The sequence below is a fragment of the Microcebus murinus genome, chromosome 11 (assembly GCF_040939455.1).
Source record: "Microcebus murinus isolate Inina chromosome 11, M.murinus_Inina_mat1.0, whole genome shotgun sequence".
NCBI lineage: Eukaryota > Metazoa > Chordata > Mammalia > Primates > Cheirogaleidae > Microcebus > Microcebus murinus.
The window spans coordinates 100,060,787-100,083,218 of record NC_134114.1 but is presented as its reverse complement, the minus strand read 5'-3'; the positions used below and the strand labels follow the sequence as shown (position 1 = coordinate 100,083,218).

At 37.0% G+C, this 22,432-nt stretch overlaps 1 long non-coding RNA gene across 1 annotated transcript in view; it reads right to left on the bottom strand.

Annotated features, from left to right (window-relative positions):
* Positions 1 to 6,424: 6,424 nt before the first annotated feature.
* Positions 6,425 to 22,432, bottom strand: part of LOC105858189 (uncharacterized) — a 34,453-nt gene continuing 18,445 nt past the window's right edge. The window contains exons 4-5 of the long non-coding RNA XR_012921658.1: positions 9,169 to 9,228; positions 6,425 to 6,813 (exon numbers count right to left, since the gene is read on the bottom strand). This is a non-coding gene — a long non-coding RNA (uncharacterized LOC105858189). The remainder of the gene's footprint in view (positions 6,814 to 9,168; positions 9,229 to 22,432) is intronic.

Below are 22,432 nucleotides of genomic sequence, written 5' to 3'. Positions count from 1 at the left end.
TGCATACCAAAATATAGCAAGATTTGTATACTGCATTAGGAGAGAGAATACACAAATGCAGATAATTTTAATCTCTCTAGCTAAAAATGTCTGATAGAATTGGTGTTCTTATCTAAACTAGAATGTGTCTATAAGTGTACTTGTGAAACACCTCTTAAAATCTCTGAGAAGTACCTCAGTAGCAAATTTGAGAAAAGCACCAACAACAAAAACCTCTTAAAATTATGTGTTTACAATTGCAAAACCAATTTTCTGTCAATCCTAAACCCTTTAATAATTTTAGTCATCTCCATATTTGGCGATTGTAACATATGAATCATTTACTACCTTCTCTGAGCGAAAGCTATTAAAATGTGAGGTATCATCTGGATTCTTACTGAAAGCAGAGTTCTTGTAGAGATTCTTTTGGTGGCTTTGGAATAACATTAATGTCAACCACCCCAAGACCAAATCTGACACACTTAGCAGAAAGCCACTATGCTAACTGACTGCTCTGAGGGTACTTACATTGAGTATTTGAACTATCAGAAAGAGGTAATAATAACTTTAAATCACAGAAAAGGTACAAATGACTTTAAAGGGGGGTGGTGGAATATATCATAGTTTGATCACTTATGAAATTTAAAGGAAAATGTTTAAATGAATGGTTCAGCATGTTTCTGTTGCAAAGTATAATCAAGTTTAGGCTGGTATTGACTGGTATTCACATTTACTCAGTATTGTACTAAGGCTGGTGTTGACACTTTTACTGAGTATTGTACTAAGTTATTTTGAATGTTATCATTTTCTTCCTGACAGATCAAGGCTGAGTTGACTTCATTTGTGTGAAGCAACTGTGGCATCTAGTGGTTAATAATCATAATGGTTATTCAGTTTGTTTCTAAGAGATAAATTGTGTTATAAAATATTTTTGATATTGCCAAAAATATTATAATCAGATAGATATAAGATAACCATTTGATTTTATTTTTATTTTCCAAGAAATCAGCACATGACAAGATGATCAAAATTTCTATACTGAAATATGAAATGGCAATTATTTAGAGAAGATTATAAAACTACATAAGTTTCAGGGCCTAATATTAATCTACTTTTAGTTAAACACTGTAAAAATGTGGTAGTTATTTTTATACTAATTGGATATTTGATACTACCAAAAGGTGATTAATTATTAATTATTTTTAGGCATAATAGTGGCATTAAAGCTTTGATTTTTATAAAAGGGTCCTTGTTTTCAGAAGTACATAGTGAAATATTTGTAGATGAACTGGTATGAGGTCTGAGATTCAAATAATATGGGATGGAGGGTGGTGCTAACTGGATGTTGATATGAATGGGCCTGATTATCCAAGTACCGATTACTATTAAGGTGAGTAATTATCTTTGGATAAATTTGGAATTCTTTATAATGAAAAGTTTAAAGAAAATACTTCATTTATTTAACATCAGCACACAGTTTTTATTTTCCATAGATTTATTTGACCTGGAGATAGTTTAGTTATTCAAACAATCAATGAGAAGATCAATTGAGAATAAAATAATGAGACCCCTTCTGTCACTTAGGAAAGGGTCAAAAACCAACCATATTGAAATTAAAATGCCCCCTTCTTCCATCTCCTCTTGGCCCCAATAGCAGTCTCTTAGACATATGCAAAATTTCCAATCAAGTTGTACGAAAAAAAGAGTCATGCTCTATTTACATATGAAAATTTCATTTTTCTTTTTAAGTAGTAATATTCTGTCATTAGGAAGTAGGCTACAAAATCTTCAGAATTCCTTATCAACAATCTGAATTTATTCCACAAAAGAATTTTATTTTTAATTTTCTCTTTTCACTACTTTCCTAAAATATTAATAATCTCCAACTCAACATTTTCTATCTTAAAAAACATAAAATATTAACAAAGTGCATGTGCCACCTTCCTTTTGTTTCTTTAATTTTCAACCACCATTAGTTACTTGTTTTCTTTTCTTGCTGTATAGACGTGCTACTCAGTAGAAGTAGAATATTATCCATACATGTAATTTAAAATTTTCTAGTACCCACATTTTAAAAAGTAAAAACAGGTGAAAATAATCTTAATATACTTTATTTACTTTACTCAATATATCCAGTTCTATTAGAGAGTAGAATTGTGGGTCTGGGAAGGGAGGATGGGAGGATGAGGAGAGGTTGGTTAATGGATACAACATTACAACTACATAGGAAGAAAAAGTTCTGGTGTTCTGCAGCGCTATAGGGGAACATGTTTAATTGTAATTTATTGTATATTTTCAAAAAGCTAGAAATGACAATTCTGAATGTTCACAACACAAAGAAAGGGTAAAGTATGAGTGATGAATATGATAATTACCCTGATTCAATCATTATATATTGTTTACACATTGAAAAATTACTATATTCCATAAATATGTACGATTATTATATGTCAGCTAAAAATAAAAAGGTCAGAGAAGCAAAAAAAAATCGTAAAGAAAAAATATATACTATATATTCAGTTCTGACTATTAAGCCTTAAAACACACTTTCTAAATTAAAAAAAGAAAAATTGGATTTCAGAACATTTAAAGGGTTCACTGTGCTACTTCTTAAGTATCAATATATAAATATATTGCATACTGATACATACAAATATGATACATAGGTATGCACGTGTGTGTATAGAAAGACACAGAATACACACACACACACACACACGCGCGCGCGCGCACACATATAGAGCATGCGCAAGCACGAGGGCTGTAGTTTGGATATGTTGTGCGTTTGGCCTCACCGAGAGTCATGGTCTTGTGATCCTCAATGTTGGAGGCCAGGCCCGTGGGAGGTGTTTGGATCTTAGAGGACAGACAGATCCCTCATAAATGGCTTGGTGCTGTTCTCTGGATAGTGAGTGATTTCTTACTTTTAGTTCCTCAAAGAACTGGTTGTTGGAAGAGCCTGGCACCTCCTCTCTCTCCATGTGGTCTGCACATACAGGCTTCCCTTTGCCTTCTGCCACGAGTGGAAGCTTCTAGAGCCCTGATCAGAAGCAAATGTTGGTAGCCATGCTTCTTGTACAGAAGCAGAACTGTGAGCCAAATAAACCTCTTTTCTTTATAAACTGCTCAGCCTCAAGTATTCCTTTATAGCAACACAAATGGACTCAGACATACGTATATATGTATAATTCTTCATAGCCACACTATCATTACAAAATAACTTAAAAGGAGAGACAAGGTGTCTTTCCTTTTCTGTAATGACCATTCTTATTAAATTTTAGGAAATTTTACTAGGATGGAGGAGAAGTTAGGTAACCCATCTCTCAACACATTGTCAAGAGGGCATGGCTTAGGTTTAGAAAATTGAGTATCCTCTCTAAGATTTTGTATGTTGAGTGAGGAGGCAGGGTTAGTTTATAATTTATTTTAAGGCTGCTGCATATAGCAGTGGACTTTTATTTAAGTCCATAGCAAACTAATAATGACACAAATCTTTCAACAACCTTGAGAGTCAGGTTTATGGTTTTATGGTTTTCAAAAGAATTTTAGTATTGGGAGCCAGAGATTGTTTTTCCACTACTCTTCACAATTTTTTGGGTGGAGGTTTGGAAAATATACTTATTTTCATAAGTTTTTTAAAATTTATGTTAGCATGTATAAGTTTTTTATTTTTATGTGAGATAAATTAATACTTTTTCCCTATTTTTAATTTCTCATATAATAAATATTTGAGATCCTTATTAATTTTTAAGACTCTAAAGATGTCTAAAAAACAAAATATTTGGGAATACTGGTCTAAAGAAATTCCTTTATTTATCTTTTTCTTCCAGAAGTCCCACACACACACACACACAAAATTTCTAGGAAGAATAATGAAGAATTAGAATGACTTCTTCCTGATGTATCATTAATAGCCTGGGGAGACATGACAGTAACTGTCCTTGAGTTTGTATTTTTGAAGCTGTGCCTATTTTTTTAGGTACTTTATTGTCTCCAAGTTTCTAGATTCATACTTACTGCATTTTATGAATCCAAGTAGATTGCCTTTTTTAATTCTTTTTGGATGTATGGCAATTGAAAAGAAATGGCAGAATAAATGTTCTGAGACAAATATAATTGAGATTATTCAAAACTTTTTTGAGGCCAATTTGTATCCAGTTATAAATTAGTATCTTTAACAAATTTAGGGGTATACTTCTTATTTCTACAAAAATAAACTATAGGATGATACATCTTCTATAATTCTAACCATTTTATATTATTGTATCACAGAAAGAATGTGTCAATAAATTAATTCTAAAGTGCAACAGTCATAAAATTTAGTGAGGAAAGAAGATAACATTGCCATACCAATAAAGTTGAGGAGCAATTATTTGCCTTTTGATGCCAGTTGGAGCTCTGGGAACAGAGGGAATGCAAAATCTAAATAAAGCTGTGTGAACTAATTAAAAAAGCTAAATTGGCTCGCATAAATGAAATTCTAGAGGAATTTGCAAGGGGTCATCATTTGGAAATTGCTACAAGAATATTATAATGGATGCAAAACATGCAGCAGGGATGGGGGTGAGTGGTGACGATACTCTCTCTTTGGGCCTCGGCAGTGGCCTTGTCTCTAAATCTGTAATGGGCAGAAAGAGGACCAAATGAATAGCTGCAAACAAGGAATAAGAGCAAATGTTAGCCTCATAGTTATGAGATTTTCCAGCAATGCTTTCTGCTTTGATCTCCCAACAGAGTACAAAGAGATTCAAAAGGAGGCATGACTGAAGCACCCAAGAAATAAGTGAGGGTTAGATCACTATCTTCTTAAAGACCTCAGCTAGAGTTCTGCTCATTCCATCTTCCATTCTACACCACACTTGTTTTTCTTCCAGAGTGCTCTTCCCACATCTGCCTTTGCAGAAGACAAAAACAGTAACAATCTGAATCATATTAAAATTAATTTTAGGTTTTAGTATCAGCAGCACAGAATTGGGACTACAAGACATGATATAGCCATCAAAGTTAGCCCATCCTTCTGGTATGCATGTAGAACCCAACTGCCCATGACATCTTACAAGTAATTAAAATGTTGGCACCTAAGTCAGTGTTTCTCAAAGTGGGATCCTCAGGATACCTACATAAGTATTTCTAATGCTTTATTGTGGCACAGCTATTAACAGTAAATCTGAATTCCTACTGAATCAGAATCCCTGAGGGTGGGGCCGGGAATCCACATTATAACAAGATACCCGAGCAATTCTTAAACATACTAAAGTTTGTAAACTACTGTTTAAATCTTCCTTGATAGCCCGGATAACGGCACTCATTGAATTCAACAAATAATACCAAAAGACAAAATGATTATATCCTTCAACTGACATTTACCAGTCTCAAAAACAATGGATAGATAACTAAAATGCTGGGTTCTTCTGCCCCAAACAATAGAACAACCCAAAACAATAGAAGAACCTTCATTAAGTTGTGTTTTTGGGTTTTCTCCCCCAAATGGAATGTATATATACTTCTCTAAATTTTGGCATGCAGACTTTGAGAAAAAGATTGGCAAGCACATGGTTAATTTGGAAAATGACCCCAGGGAATATTTCCCCAGAGTGGAGAAGGGAAGACGGAAAAGAAAGGGAAGAAACATAGCCCATCAAGAGGCGTCCTCAAACTACTGCCGTGGGCCACATGCAGGCTGCCTAGCACATTTATCCATCCCTCCGGGTGTTTTTGCTGCCACTGCCTGTCCTGCTTAGCAGCTGACTCATCCCAGGCTCACAGTGCGCAGTCTCCAACGATCTGAGGGACAGTGAACTGGCCCCCTGTTTAAAAAGTTTGAGGAACCCTACCATAAAGGGTGAATTCTGAAGCCAGTTACCATGGTAGATGACTAGAGTTTAATTCCACTTGAGAAATTCTGGTAGTCAATATAGGCCATTGCCCTCAGAATTACCCCAATGGAAGAGAAAAGAAGTTGGGATGTTTATAACCTAGATTCCTTTCAGTCATTGATTAATGCCTGCTCCTAGGGGACGGTAACTCCAGCACGTCCAGCCTGTCCCCTGGCATGGTCACAGTGTGCTCCAGCTGCTGGGGAAAGCCCTCGGTGAGCAGTTAAGGGGGCTGTAGTTGGAAGATAGACCGTTGGGCTCTGACTTGGTTAGGGCAAGGAGGCGTGGGCAGGACTCTGGCAGCCTCCACTCTAACCCACACATTGAAAGTGACGTTCACTCCTAAAGCCAAACTTTTGGTATTTCTATACTACCGCTGACACATGCCATGCAAGTAAGTAATCCTTAATCCCTTCGGTGCGGCGCTCACCGGCCGGGACGCCCGCCCACCCGGCACTCACAGCGCGCACGGAGTCTGCGCTGCGCGGGGACCACGGGTGGGTCTTGCTCTTGTGTGATGAGGACAGCTTGAAGCACTGAAAGCTCGTTTTACTTTACAGGCAGCTTTACTGTAATGTAAATCAGAATAGGTAGCATACACATGTATGTTTTCATTACATTATTTTTAAATGTTCACAATGTTATTTTAATAAATGAAAAATTAGAAAAGTCATATCAGGCTGTCGGCTACAGTCCCTGTGCGCGTTCCTCTGTGGCTGTCGGCTACAGTCATCGCTGGTACCAAAGTGGTTTATATACCAAGTAATATTTTCAAAAATCTGTGTTGCAAATTCAGACTTCTTGTAATTGAAGACTGTGTCTTATGTGAAGAAACTTCTTTATGAAATGATCAGGGCTATGAGTGTTTTCCCAGGTCCATCCTGTTGAACTACCAGGATTCTTGGTCGGGGACCATTGTGCCATCTTTCCATGCCTTAGTTTAGGGGATATTTTTTGGCTATTGAAAAAAATTTACCATGGAAAATTTCAAATCTATAGAAAGTACATAGACTAAAACTCCCTGGACTGATGATCATCCAACTTCAACACTTTTCAACCCTTGACCAATCTTATTTTATCTATATCACCACCCACCTAATCCCTACTGGATTATTTTACAGCAAATCACAAACATGATATAATTTATGCATAAATACTTTGGTATGTATCTCTAAAAGATAAGGATTTTAAAAATAACCAGAATGTTTTTACCTTACAAAAAATCCAACAAACATTACTTAATATCATTAAATAATTATTAAAATTTCCAATAGTCTCATCAATTCCATATTATTTGACAATGATCTCATCAATTTCATAATCAGTATTATTGTATATGTTTCTCAAGCTTCTCTAATTGTTTATGCCTCCATCTCTTATTTTTCTTGTATTATATTTGGATAAAAAAAGGAAAAAAACTGAGTCATCTGCCCCGAGATTTCCCACAACCTGAGATGTTGCAAAATCTATCTCTGTTGTGTCGTTTACCATGCTTCTCTATGTTCTGTGTGCCTTGTGAATTGGTGAATGGGCAGTAGGACCTACAGAATTGCCAATGCAATTTTTCTTTTGAATAAAGTTGGTATTGTGTTCTTTGAGGAGGCATATATTTATCTATTCTGATGTAAGCAACTGTTGATAATGAATTCTTAGATTCATTTAATTCATTAGAAGTTGCAAATGGCAATATTCTAATTCTAGCATTGTTCTTCCTTTATTAAGTGAAATACTACTAAAAAGACAAAACTTACTATTTAGTTATCTAGTGGTACAATATGCATAAAAATAGGACAAATGGTTCTTCCCTTTTAACTCATTTTTGATTATCCAGAGATTTTGAAAGATGATTGAGCAGTAGTACCATTGTCTATGCTCTTCTTTGGAGGTCCTTGCACGGTAAAGCTAATTGAAGTAATCCAAACATGGAAGCTTATTCTTACCAGAAGCAATCACAATTTCTGCTATGCAATCCCTAATCACATCACTAGTATTAATATTTCAGCTATATATTAGGACCCAAGGTTATGGCTGTGATAAGAAGTTATATTTTTATAATTTACTTTTTATTCATTAAGTTACATTTATTGAAATTTTGTGGGATTTTTGTATTTTTATTTATTGAACTTTTAAACAAGAAGTTGTACTTATATATATACACACACACATATATATATACATATGTATGTATATATGTATATGTGTATATATATGATCCAAAAGTCCCTAGGAATTATGTGTGTATACACACACACACACACACACACAATTCCTAGACATCTGGAATTTTTGTTATATTATATATGAATTATTTGTGAATTGTGGGAAATTTTTGCTTTGTATTCTAAAAGGGTTCATTGTGGTTGAATTTGGGGAAAAAACCTGCTAAGCATGTTTCTTTTACTCTGCTTATGCAGTCATTTTCTATATGGTTTTGGCTTCAGCTATGGTTTGTTGTCCTTTGCTGTTTGTATGGTGCCCCTTTTCTTCTTAGGTTGTTCATTAATGACACAGCAATATCCGTCATCAAGAGTCCTACATTGTAATTCATAGTCTTCTCTCAGGGCTGCTACAATATCTGTGAACCTTTCACAAAACATTCAGCTCTGCTAATAAGCACTTCTTCACCTGTAAGAAGAGAGGCATTGGTCTAGAGCAGAGGGTGCAAACCATAGCCTACAGGCCAAATCCAGGCTGCCACCTATTTTTTTTATGGCCTACAAATTAAGAATGATTTTTACATTTTAAAGTAGTTTTACATAGTGAAATGGTTACATTTCAAATGTTATACAAGCACCTACATAATAGCCTCAATTTTGCCACTTTGCCTGCAAAACCTGGAATATTTAACATTTAGCTCTTTTTAGAAAATTTTACCAATCCCTTACTGCAGTGATAATTTTCAAACTACTTTCAGTAGCAGAATTTTAAAAAAGAGAAAAAAAATTGTGTTATAAACCTTGCTGCTTAAAACAAATAAATATATATTTATTTAAATTAATTTAAAAGTTTGATCATTACTAAAAAATTCAATCAGGAAAAATGAGGCTGCTTTAATGAACATTATAGACTCAAGGAAGGAACAATTCTGACATAGAGGACTATAGATGACAATTATAGTCTTAGAAGTATTCAGCCTACAATTTATTCCTACAGATTTTTTTGTTGGATTAGTTCAAAACTAAAATCCTGTTTGAAGTGTATAAGTGATTATCAATAGCAGCAATTTTTTAACTGATTTGTAGTCTCACAATACTCTGAAATTAAACTGATCCAAATTCTTAAAAGAGAAGTAGAAAAATTTTATTTTACTTACAACATCAAGAGATAGCTCTCATAATCGAAGTTCAGCAATCAGGCAAGAACCACAAGGAACCTGGAAAAAGAGATAATAAAGCCGTGTATGTTTTATCACTTTCCATGTTTTCTTGTCGCTGCACCACTGAGGAACAGGCATGGGGCAGATGAGTCTGCTGCTATAATTTCATGTGGGTGGACATACACAAGCTTGGATTTTACAGAGAGCAGTGAAGAACAACCTTCTTGTTTAAGGATTCCTTAACAAAATGTTAAGTATATGCACAAATATGACAATTGAAGGTTTATTCTGAAATCGAAGCAGAAACAAGGTAATTTAAAATAACAATGGGATTAAAGATAGTATAAACTGGAATTCTGTTTTATAAGAGATTAGATTAGAAAACAAAATGAAAATTAGATTGAGTAAAAATTACCTATGAAAAGCCCTTCTCTGCCTATATAGTAGATTATACATAGTCTTGGATACACATCTTTCTGTGACATATTTCATGACATTTAGGTTTGAGGACTGCTGAGCCAAATGAAGGGAAAGAATATATTCAGCTGTGTAGACATCTGCCTTTAAGACAACCTGTCAAACCTTTGCAGTGACTAGAGCATGGGTAGAGAATTCTAAAATGCTCTTTGCATTTAGGGTTTAACTTCTATTGAAATACTTTAGCTATGCAAGTTGTTGTGTGGATTAAGTGAGTTAAACAAGACGTACACCACCAACATATAGTCTAGAACACAGAAAATACTTAAAAAATATTTCCTATATTTGAATATGACTCAAATACACAGACACATACACTCGCACACAAATTTAAATTAAAAAATCTGAGAACTTGCTTTGATCTAAGATTTGCTTTTTGACTCCACCCATCCTCTAGTTCCCTATTCATTTATTCAGCAAAGACTCACTGAGGACATTCTATGTGGCAGTCTTCTCTGCACTAGGAATTTGTCACTAAATATAGCAAACGAGGTTTCCTTGCTTTTGTCTTAGGAAGCAAACACACTTGTTGAAACTGACAGAAAATAAAATGAAACACATTATCAAATTGTATGTAAGACTCGGAAAAAAATCTGTGAAAACTTAAGACATGGACTGGGGTAAAGAACTAGGGGAAGGGAGACAATTTTTACATATGGTGGTTAGGAAAGGTGTCGCTCAGAAGGGAACACATGAGCAAATATCTGAAGGAGGTGAGGACGCGACCCAGCGATGCCTGTGGAAGGAGCTGTCCAGGCACGGGGCAGCGGGTGCCAGTGTTCTGGGAGCGAGGAGGCTGGACATGCTGGAGGTGGGCACAAGGGGAGCGGGCCCAGACAGGAGGTGAGCAAGGTGCGCGTGTGCCCCGTGGCTTCTGGTGGCCTTCCCTGGACTGCAGTGGGAAGCCCTACAGTGGATTGAGTAGAGCAGGGGTGTGACCTCGCCTAAGTTTTGACACACATTCCTCCGGAACAGGCCTCCTGGAGTAACATCTTACATGAAAGTTAGATTCTCAAATTAAGTTTTAAGTTACACGTGTTTGGTATTCCTTCACAATGAAAAACTTTCTGGTTTACCTGCTATTTTTCATTCGTGTTAAAAATAGTTAAAAACACTGTTTTAAGAGGGAATTCAAATGAAACATTTCTAGAACCCCTAAAGCCACCCATCCTATGGACCCACAGAACATAAGCTGATGTCTCCTGAGTTAGATGAACTTAAAGACTCTTCTAGTTCCAACATTCTGTGTACCCCTTAGTTTCAGGATGTGAGGCAAGTTGGCCTGACTTTTCCTGTCCAGCAGTGGTATGGATGCCTGACCTCTTTAGTTTGTTCTCTAGCTCTTTTTAAAAACGTATTCTTCTTTTCCTGCTAATAGCATCTCGTGTCCTTCATCTAGCTGTTGTTTAGGGATCCTGCCGGCATCCACTTTGGGCATTATCTCCAACTCAGTGGAGGTGAGACGTATTTGCTTAGAAGCACTTCAGGATGGCTAGAGTTGATGAGAGTTTCTTTTCACTTCCTGTGTTATTTTGGAGATAACATTAATGAAACTGTGGATGATTTACACTGCAGATGGTGGTTATATATGTGTGACATATATATATATATATATATATATATATATATATATATTTTTTTTTTTTAGATAATAGTTTTGGTTTATCTTCAGTGTTTCTCCCTCTTCTTCCTATTTCAAGCTGGTAGCCAGGACATTTGTATTTACTTGCTCCTGGGCTTTTTGCAGAGCTGAAGACAGCAGCCATTCCTATCTATCGAGAAAGTACTGGCTCACGGATGAGATTGTTCGGGCTGTCCCAGCAAGTGAAGAGAGAATAGACAGGGGAAGAGATACTTTGAGTGAGATGACATTTCTAGTACCTACGATAGAGACCAAGAGTTGTGGGTCCCACAGTCATTGGTGGCTCGAATCCCCCTAGGTGGCAGCCTCCAGGGAGTTTGGATCCCAGAAACAGTGGTCGTAGCTTCAACAAAATCCAGGACACCCAATAGAAGAAGAGCAGAGAGCCACTAGACCGGAAGGCTCCATGCATAGAGGAGTGATGGATGTTTTATCAGAAACCACTGTGGACTCATAATTTTAGGAGCATTCCACATGCTCCTTGATGCTTGATGCTCTGCACAACCTTGAGGCTTTAGGCAGCCCTGATGGGGAGGTGTACCCCAGAAAAGCCTCAGATTTAATTTCTTACTATGCCCTCCAAATAGAGAACTGGAGAGGGACTTAAGATGAATTTTTAAAAAAAAAGGTTACATGGCATGTATACATATTGAATATATAGACCAAGATTTATAGAATCCATAATCCACCCTTTTCTCAGGCCTTAATGACCTAAATTTAAAAAACAATAACTTTTTTCCCCAGTGACACTTCCTTTTTACATAAAATATGAATCAAGTGCTTGCTGTTGCTTCAAGTTCTTGTAACTTCTGAACTTATTTCATTAAACATGATTCTAAGCAATCACATTTATTTGCTTGAAGAATGTGAATAAAGCTTTCATTCGTCCAATAGAGATTTTCCGCTCTTTGAGTTGATACCCTCAGGATATTGCAAGTTAGAGTTAGGATGCATAGGATATTAGATTATTTTTTAAAGATTAATTATCACCAAAGTACTAAATCACGTGAATGTGTGATTTCACCCATTTGAATATATTTAATCCTTAAAAATCGATGCTGAGATTTGATGCCATCACATTTAGGGCTAGACATGTGAATTTTGTACATTATTCCTAAAATAGCGGTGCAGTTAGATATGTAATCTATCTTTAACCACTTCGGTACCAGCCTCGACCGTAGTCGACAGCCACAGATGAACGTGCACAGCCCGGCGTCCACTGTAGTCACAGCCGTGTTATGAAGGCGCACAGCTGAGTGCAGACTTTATAATTCTGAATTGACTTTTCTAATTTTTCATTTATCAAAATAAAATTATGAGCATTTAAAAATAACGCAATGAAAACATATATGTGTGTGTTACCTGTTCTGATTTACGTTACAAGGAAAGCTGCCCGTGAAGTGAAGCGAGCTCTCAGTGCTTCCAGCTGTCCTCGTCACACGAGAGCAAACCGCGGTCCACGCGCAGCGCAGACTCCGTGCGCGCCGTGCGTGCCGGGAGGGCGGGCGTCGCGCCGTGCGTGCCGGTGGGCGGGCGTCGCGCCGGGAGCGCCGCACAGAAGGGGTTAATGGCCATCGCGCCCCCACGCCCCCATTTTTGCCTCAGCCTTCTTCAGACATCTCTTCTACGGTAATCTTGTTCCGTGTTTGTGGTTTAGGTGAGGCTAACGCTTGTTTATAGCTGTCTTAAAGCGCTGACCATAATCCAAATTTAGGCATATGACCCAGACAAGGCTAATCATAACCTTCGGTGGGAAAAATTGCCAGAGATAATATGAAAGGTGCTCTCACTTTCCCGTGATCTCTAGCTGCAAGGACCTCATGAGCCTAGAGCTGCCGAGGACATCATTTTATTTCATAGTCATATGGAGGCAGAGAATGAAGCCGCACGGATAGCAAGAGGAAGACCCTGCTGTTGTGTAAGCACCTGAATGCAGCGATGTTTGGAAACCCACTACTAGATGTTTCAGTTGTGTGTGTGATTTATGCCTTATTTCATAGGATGGTTTTTGATGGGCTTCTATTAGTCTTTCACTAAAACTCAGTTAAGTGTGCTTTAACACCTCATGTAATCACGTCCCAGCTCTTTCACTTGCCAGCTGTGTGACCTTAGATAAATTACTTTAACCTTTTGTGCCTCAGCTTCCTCCTCTGTAAAGGCATAATAACCATATCAACCTCTTTCACTGGAGCGTATACATTGAGAGAGAGGGAGAGAGCTGTGCATGTGACACATTACCTTGTCTGGCCCACGAGAAGTGATTAATAAATACTAGCTATCATTATTATACTAAATAATGTGCACACTAAAAATATTGCCTGGTTAAGAATAGATGCATTTAAAACAAGCAAGTAATACTACAGAAATTAAAAAATAATATTTAAGCAAAGTAGTAGAGAAAATATAGGACAGGGAAATTAAATGGAGCTCAAAGAACGGTGAAGAAATTCTTAGTAAAAAATAGGAACACAAAAAAGACATAAATCCTTGCATTTCGATGCCACCAGAAGCACAAAATCCAGGAAGCAGAAGCCGGCAGCCAGCACCCAGACACTCTGCTTGTTTTGTTTTTTAAATGGAATCTTTGATTCTGGCACTAAAACAAAAACTCTATGGATAGCACCAAACCAGCAGATATTCTAAATTGGCAGAATTTTTGTTAGTTGTTTCAGTACTTTAGTCGTAAATTTTCCTTAACTTTTTTTCTAAGAGTAGTGTTAACAGAATTATATAAAACTTGAATACTAAGTTTCCAGTTTCTGGAAATTTCACACACATAGAGCAGACATTTCTACAGACATGTTGTAACAGATATTTAATGAAATGCCATTCCAATCTGGGGCTTTTAATTAGTATTTGAGGCAATTAAAATGATAACACATTAAAATCAAATTATCTATATTAAAATAGGAAAATAATTATATGGCAGCAATTATTATACTAAGATGATAATTTGTATTAAAATTTGTTGTTTTATTTTTAAAATAGCTCGTCAATTCCTAGCCTTTAATCAAAATGTAAGACTGTAAACTGGATGAAAAATAATACAGTGTAAAAAACTGAGCAAATCATCAAAGCTTTCCATGGCACAGATTTTGTAATTGCAAATAACTCATTAATACATTCACCTATTCTGTAAATATTGATCACTTTTAAACATTAAGGGTAAGTTTTATTACTTTTCTTTAAAATTAATTCAGTAAGTATACTTTGGAATAAAAGAATAGCTTGTAAATCACACAGTTTTATAACAAATGAATGTGAATAAAATAATTGAGTGAATCTATTTAAATATTCTTGTAAGTAATTATTTCTACCATGTCTCCCTGAAAATAAGACCTACTCATAAAATAAGCCCTGGCAGGATTTCTAAGCATTTGTGCAATATAAGCCCTACCCAGAAAATAAGACCTGGTGATGGGCGTGGCTACGCAGTGCAAGTGCACAACATGCACAACATGCATTTATTCGCAGAGCCGTAAAGAAGACGAGCAGCCTTTCTCCTCTGCCCCATCGTGACAGCTACTATCCCAGAGGTGACCAGAAAGGTGCGGGCAGCCGCACCAACAAGGTCGGCTCCCCCTGTCAGGTCCCGGCCATCCTGTGCTTGCTGCAACCTGAGGCTTTGAGGGGAAAATAACATGTCCCCTGAAAATAAGCCCTAGGGTGTCTTTTTGAGGAAAAATAAATATAAGACCCTGTCTTGTTTTCGGGGAAACATGGTATGTAATATCAGCATAAGCAAAAATTTAAAGAAGTATTTAAACAGTATAATCCCTATATCTCTCTGCTATTTGGAGTACTGTCTCTAAAATGCCAGACTTAGATTGTACATAATTATGTGCATACAGCCACTATCACCCAACTCTGTTAAACTACTAGATAATTATTGTGATATTAAATTCACACATATACTACACAGATGTCCAAAGAATGCAGGGATCCTTTATTTTCTGTAGCTTTTCTAAACTAGCCGTGAGGAGAAACAGGCACTGGACTTGGAGGGGAATTGCAACAATAGATCATTACCTTTTTTTAAAAAAATAGTGTCTTTGAATTTAAAAAGTCTCTAATCATTAGTATTCTCTTAAACCAAAATTAAACTGCCTACAGTTTAACTACAGAGCCTACAAGGCTTTCTCCCTCTCACTTTCCTCCTAAAGCTATTATCAGGGTATAGAGGAGACTTTGTCTTTGTCTTTGTAGTTCTTAAGGCACTGGCTAGGGCTTCCCTGTGGGGAGCCAGTAAGGTGCCTTGATCGTTTCACTCTCCTCTTCACCAGTGCTTCACCCACCAGGTGGTAGAGAGGGGGCAGCCTGCATGTGGTTTCCCAGGGAACAGGCAGAAGCTATTCTGTTTTCCACTTTCTCCCCAACATGTCTGCTATACATCCCTATGATGCCTGGGGCACTAGCCAGAGAAGGGAAGTCAGGACACAGTTATCTGACCTCTCCCTCATGATCTCCTTCCCCGTTTTCTAAGTCAATAAGAACAAGGGTAGGCTCTGTCTCTCTCTCCTCTCTGCATGACATGGAATGCCCCTACGTCTTTCTGATTTGGTTCAGTTCCTGGTTTACGATAAAATTCTATGATCTGGTTAGCAAGTGCTGGCCCCAGATAGGTTAATGAAATGCTTTTCTCAACAAGTTGTGGCTTTCAAGCTTATTTTCATGTTATTGACTAAAAAATTCCATTCTGAGCATCAAATGTAAAAGCTGACTCCTTCCTCATGCCATCTTTCTTGTAACAATAAAAATCTTTCCAGAGGAAAAATCATGTGTGTGGAAGATGGAGGGAGAAGAGTCACATAAAAGGAATTTTAAAAAGATAAAAACATGTGTGTGCATTTCTAAAGCTATTATTCACATTTCAATTAGGACAAGTTCACTTATCCAGAAGTAGTGGAAGGCCACACATGCATTGTTAGGGTCAATGACAACATCCAGTTAAATGTGTTTAGACAGGGTGAAGGCTTACAGCTGGGTAAGAAAAGCATATAGATTGTAATACAAGTTTAACCGTATAAAAGTAGAAAGCAGTGCTCAATATCCTTGTGATTATCTTAGTGTTCTTTTTTGCCTTTTCAGTTAACTAGATAAAAATTACTTATGTTAAATTGTTTCTTGTTTGAAATATAAATCCTCTCCTTTAAAATACAAGATTGGAGCTCCTGTGGTGGTTCCTGGGGGTGGCGCCCCCGGGAGGCCTTGGAAGCTCCCTAGTCCTTCCCCTACACCTTGCCTCATGTATCTCCTCACCTGTATTCTTTGTAATAACCTCCGAACTAAACTGGTAAACGTAAGTAAGCTTCATGTTCCCTGGGATAGGGACCATACCTTCTCGTCTCTCGTCTCTGTATTTTTCATGAACATACAAATTGGTCATCAGGAAAAGATTCTCAACCACAGGAAACACAACTGTGTTTTGATCATACTCATCCAAATTGGGCAGAGTCTAAGTGATACTCCAGTGGTCCATTTATCTCACGGTTAAAGGTCCCCCACTTTGTAACAATGGTGTCATTGTAAGGAAGACAGACCAGGATCTCCATCTTCAAGCAGTGAATGTCTAGGAAGGAAAGCTCTGTGGCTGAAAACAGAAATCTGGTGGATCTCATCTGCCAGTCATGGTCTGCATGACCCTGACTCAGTGACTATATTTCCTTATGCTTCAGTTTCCCTTTCATAAAATGAGATAAAGGGTAAAAACAAAGTAAAATAAAAAAAAAAAAAAACACTTTGGGAGGCTGAGGCGGGCGGATCGCTCGAGGTCAGGAGTTCGAAACCACCCTGAGCAAGAGTGAGACCCCGTCTCTACTATAAAAATAGAAAGAAATTAATTGGCCATCTGATATATATAGAAAAAATTAGCCGGGCATGGTGGCGCATGCCTGTAGTCCCAGCTACTGGGGAGGCTGAGGCAGTAGGATTGCTTGAGCCCAGGAGTTTGAGGTTGCTGTGAGCAAGGCTGACACCATGGCACTCACTCTAGCCTGGGCAATTAAGCGAGACTCTGTCTCAAAAAATAAATAAATAAATAAATAAATAAAAAATAACAAAGATCCCAGACTGATGCAAATGGTAAATTTTTGTGATTTTTTTCTATATGTATTGAAAAACAAAATATTTGCTATATTTTGGGGGCATGATATTCTATACAAGAATAACAATATGTTCTAGACATTTTCTTAGAACATTTCTAAATATATTAATTCATTTTAACTTAAAAAAGGAAGAAAGTAAATTCTGGATGATAGGTAGGTAATGTTATAACACCTATTTTAACAGGCATTTTGATTCTCTTTACAAATTACACTGCTTTACCTGAAGCTTTGAATTTCCCATGGAAACAATCCATTTAAAAAAGCAATTAGTGAGCAATTAAGAATTTGCTAAAAAATTTACATTTGAGATGGAAGAACTCAAACTCACTAACAGATAATTTGGTAAATTCTCATTGGTTATGTCTGGTCTTGTGAAAGTTTTTCTTTAGACCTGCCAACCAATTTTTGACCCTTAGTGCAGCTCTTACCCTCCTTCCACTTCCCTCCTCCTACATTTTATTTTGCACAGTTGCTTCCTTTTTCATATAGGAGCATAGGAACTGACCCGAAATGCTTTTTTCCTCCCTAATAACCTTATACAAATATCTTACTCAATGTAGTTGTTTTCCCTACATTTGAATTGTTGTGCTAGTTAAGAAAATACACATATATTTAAAATTTTATAGCAGCACAGATGGCTTTATCTAGGTTTATATGCATAGATGGTTATAGCTATATATTAGCTGATGTCTCCTGGTTATACAATTTTATTTACCTCCTACAGTCACTAGTTTCCTTTTGAGACATTAATTTTTCTCATGCATTGCTATTCACAATAATCTGTTTTAAAATCAACTTTTCCATATACCTGATTTTCTTCCTTATGTGGTGTCATGCCTGTCTTTCCATTTTTTTTTTTTTGCAAATTTGTAATTACTTTGTAGTTTTATACACAGCCTTGACTGTTTTAAGAATTTACATAAGAAGAATATTGGGAAATGGTTAATTCTATAATTCATGGGGTGAATCTTCCTTCATCTCCTGAATCTTCATATTTCCTCCACTTCATTGACTTGTGCCACAATAACTTTGGTTCCTGTTAGCTTCTATTTTCTCCTTCAGTTAATTATAAGGAGCAGTGGGTGGTGGAGGGCTGGGTAAACACACACCAAGGTAGCTACACTCTGCATTCACCACTAGCCCAGCTAGCACAGCAATGACAAGGATGACAGTGAGAACTATGTAAATTATGCTAATGCAGAAAACAAAAAGTCAGGGAAAGAAGGCAGATTCATGGTCAGTGGAAGTCTTTGTATACCAAAGAAAAGGGAAAGCAAGTAATTAGGAGAATAAAAATAATAAATGCAGGAAGTCATAAGGATTTACATCTTTCATTGAGTGACTCTTTCGGCAAAATTTATTTTAAAATAAAATCTCCTAAATGTTTGTGTTGCACTTACATTATGCAAAGTCATGGCTATGAGTAATATGATTTTCAAATTTGATCTATTATATACTATTTCTAGAAACTTTTGATAAATTTACATATTCATCCCATTTCACATAGGAAGTATAAACCCCAATTATTGACTACTTCATCATTTACCTAATCAATTCTTTCCCTTGGATTTTAACATGGGAATCACAATGTCCAAGCATCCTGACTTTGCCTTTCTCACAAATGCAGCTGAAATGAAACATTAAATATCCAGTTTAAATCAGAGGTGCACTGGAAGACAGGAAGGGCTGGCACAGCAAGACCAGGAAAGTAGGGAATCCCTGAAAAATGTAAGTTAGAATGAAAATACAGACAATAAAAGTAGCAGAAGAACTGATGCAGTCTCAGTCACTGACTTTGGTGTTTACCCTTGGGCCATTCTCCAGTCCCTCCATAGCCACCTGCAAGTGGCTGTTTTACTCCATAAATAGTCACCTGACACAAGTCCCTGCAGCCCACTCTGTACCGTTACAATGAATGGAGGCAGGGTTTCCAAGTCAGAACTTCCATTTAATGTCTGCTGATTATATTATTTGGGATGATATTATTATTTAACTTTATTACATCAATTGAGAAATATAGAATGAGATATTAGTGTTTAAAAGCAGAAAACTAACCTTTAACAAAGTAGAACTCTGTAATAGTCACTTCCAAGTTACCAGCAGAAACAAAAAAGAGTGAAAACAAAAAAACAACAAACTGATAAAACCAGCAAATGTGAGAAAAGGAAAAAGAGGAAAAACAATATATGTTTTTTAAAAAGAACAATTAAGCAAAATGGCATCTCCCCCAGATCTGCACCACTCCCATTGCTTTATCCATCTACACATCCCTCTGCATAAATGGGGATGCAGTTCTCAAGATACCTCAGGATGCAGCAGCCAAAAGTCGAGCCACTTGAGTCCCAGAATCCAATTAGTTCTTAGGTTAGTGCTTATTCGAGTAAGAACAGAAGGCTGAATTTGGGCTATGAAAATTAAATTTACTATGCACCATAATGGGCAGCTGTAATTAGAACATCACCGAACACAGACTCCTAAGTCTTACTGGCCTTCTTTCCTCCCTGTGGCACCTGAGGGTGACTTGCCACCTCCTTTTCTGTCTTTCCTTCCTTGTAATGCTCCTCAGGCCAATTGCCTTCACTTTGATATCAGCTATGTTCATTACACAGGAAATGACTCTTTTACCATCCTCTCCCTTCACTTTGGGGATGCAGAGCAAAATTGCACCAAGCTTTCTGCATCATCAAGTTTTACCCATTTAGTCTACCAAGACAGAGCAGGTGAGTGGAAGTTAATCTTGAATAGCATGAATCTGTGAAGGTATAGTACATCGCATAGAGACATTTATTATGTGTGCATCTTACTAGCAATGCAGTATTGGAATTTAGCAGAGATGATTATGGAAACAAATTGACCAGACTGGGTTCCTCACAGCACTCTAAGCAGTCTTTGGCTTTGAACCTATACTCTTTAACACAGGGTAAAGGGGAGGAATAGGGTTCCCTCTTCCCAAATAATAATAGTTCCTTTCCTGCCAGTTTTATCAGTGAGAAAAACAGACAAGCACTGTGGATACATTAACCATGAGATTTGTACTTACTCCAAAGTGGCCAGAATCCATGGGAGAAGCAATAGGTAGGCGTGGTCAAACATAAAGTGCACAGACATGCAAGCTCAAGTTGACCCTTTAACAATTCACATTCTTTTCCTCTGTCCCGATTCCTAGTCTGTATTGTGAAACCAAATTTCTCCTTAGATCCTCTTGCAAATGCAAACTGAGTAGACAAGTAGGTTAACCAAGTCTTGTACTTTCTTTGAGTTACTGATGCTTCATTTGCATGCATTTGTTTTCCCATTATAATACACATAATATAGAGTTCCTGTTGTTTACAGCATGCTGAACAGTGTTATTGAGGTATAACTGACATACACTATACATATTTAAAGTGTACAGTTTGGTAAGTTTTGACATAAATATCCACCCATTAAACCATCACCTAAATCATAATTATGAATATGCCCATCACACCAAAAAGCTTCCTTGTCGCCCGTGTCATATATCCTTCTCTCCCACACCCCTCCTCTGTGCTTTCTATTACAATAGATCACTTTGCATTTTATAGACTTTAATACAAATACAATCATGTAGTCTGTACTCTTTGTCTGGCTTTTCTCTCTCAACCTGATTATTTTGAGACTCATCTATATTGGTGCATGTATCAGTAGTTCTTTCCTTTTCGTTGCTGAGTAGTATCCCACTGAACAAATTTACCACAGTTTGTTTTTCTCCATTCACTTACTGCTGGACATTTATATTGTTTCCAGATTTTGTCTATTGCAAATAAAGCTGTTTTGAACATTTGTGCACAAGTCTTTGTGTTGGGGACTGACATTATACTTTCCTGGTTTAAGAATTAAATTTGGTGAGTAATGTACCTGCTCTGCCCAGAGCATTTGAGAGTAATGTGTTCCAGACAGGGTCCTTGTGACAAACAAGGTTGCTGCCTAGAGGCATAACAAAGGACCTGAGTTTATGCAAATAGGCAAGAGCTGCCCAGTCCCACATTAATAGGGGCCTGGAGGCCACACGCTAAGCACATTGTTCCTATTATTGTTGCTTGGCCCTGTAAGATGGCTGGATAGTCAATGATGGGTAAGATTCCTCAAGGAGGAACAACCTAAGACAGGCACAGCTGCCGGGGGCCAGCCAGGAGGAACTAGGGACAGAAAGTGCCCCCGTGGCTGCCTTGCTTAACCTTTGCTTATTTCAGCCTGTGATCTATGCCTGGTGCCTCAGGAAACTGCCTGGAAACCTTGAGTCAGGGGACATCTGTGCCCTTAGGCTACGTGTTCCAGAATGTATGGCCATTGCTGCAATGCCTGGGTGGTCACGTACAGGGAAGTAACTTCAATTTTTTAGGGTATAAAAATAAAATGACTGGTGTGTTCTGCACTGCAGTCTTGTACCGTCTTTGTGTGTGTCTGTGTCTTTCTTTTTGTGTCTCTTTGTTCTGTATTCATCCCCCATCTTGCAAACGGGCCATGGCATCTTTGTATATGAATGTGATTTTATTTCCCTTGAATAAATACTTAGGAATTGAAAGACTAGGTCATATGGTAGGTATATATTTAACTTCAAGAAATTATTTGTTTTCCAAAAATGTTATATCATTTTACATTCCTAGCAGCAATATATGAGGCTTTCAGTTCATCTATATCCTTGTTAACAGTAGGCATAGTAGGTCTTTTAATTTTTAATCATGTAATGGTATCAAGTATGGTTTTTATTTTTATTTCCAAAATCGTTAATGACATTGAGCATCTTTGTGTGTGCATTTTGCCATCTAATATATCTTTTTTTAGTGAAGTGTATAATAAAATCTTTTGTCCATGGTTTATCAGGTTGTTTTATTTTTATTGAGTTATAGTAACAGTCTATATATTCTAGGTACAAGTGTTTGTCATATATGTATATATTTTTCTCCTAATTTTATCATTTTTTGTGTATCATGTGTTTTGAAGAGCAAAAGTTTTAAATTTTGAAGAAGTCCAATACACTAATTCCTTATTTGATAGTTCGTAATTTTGTAACATAAAT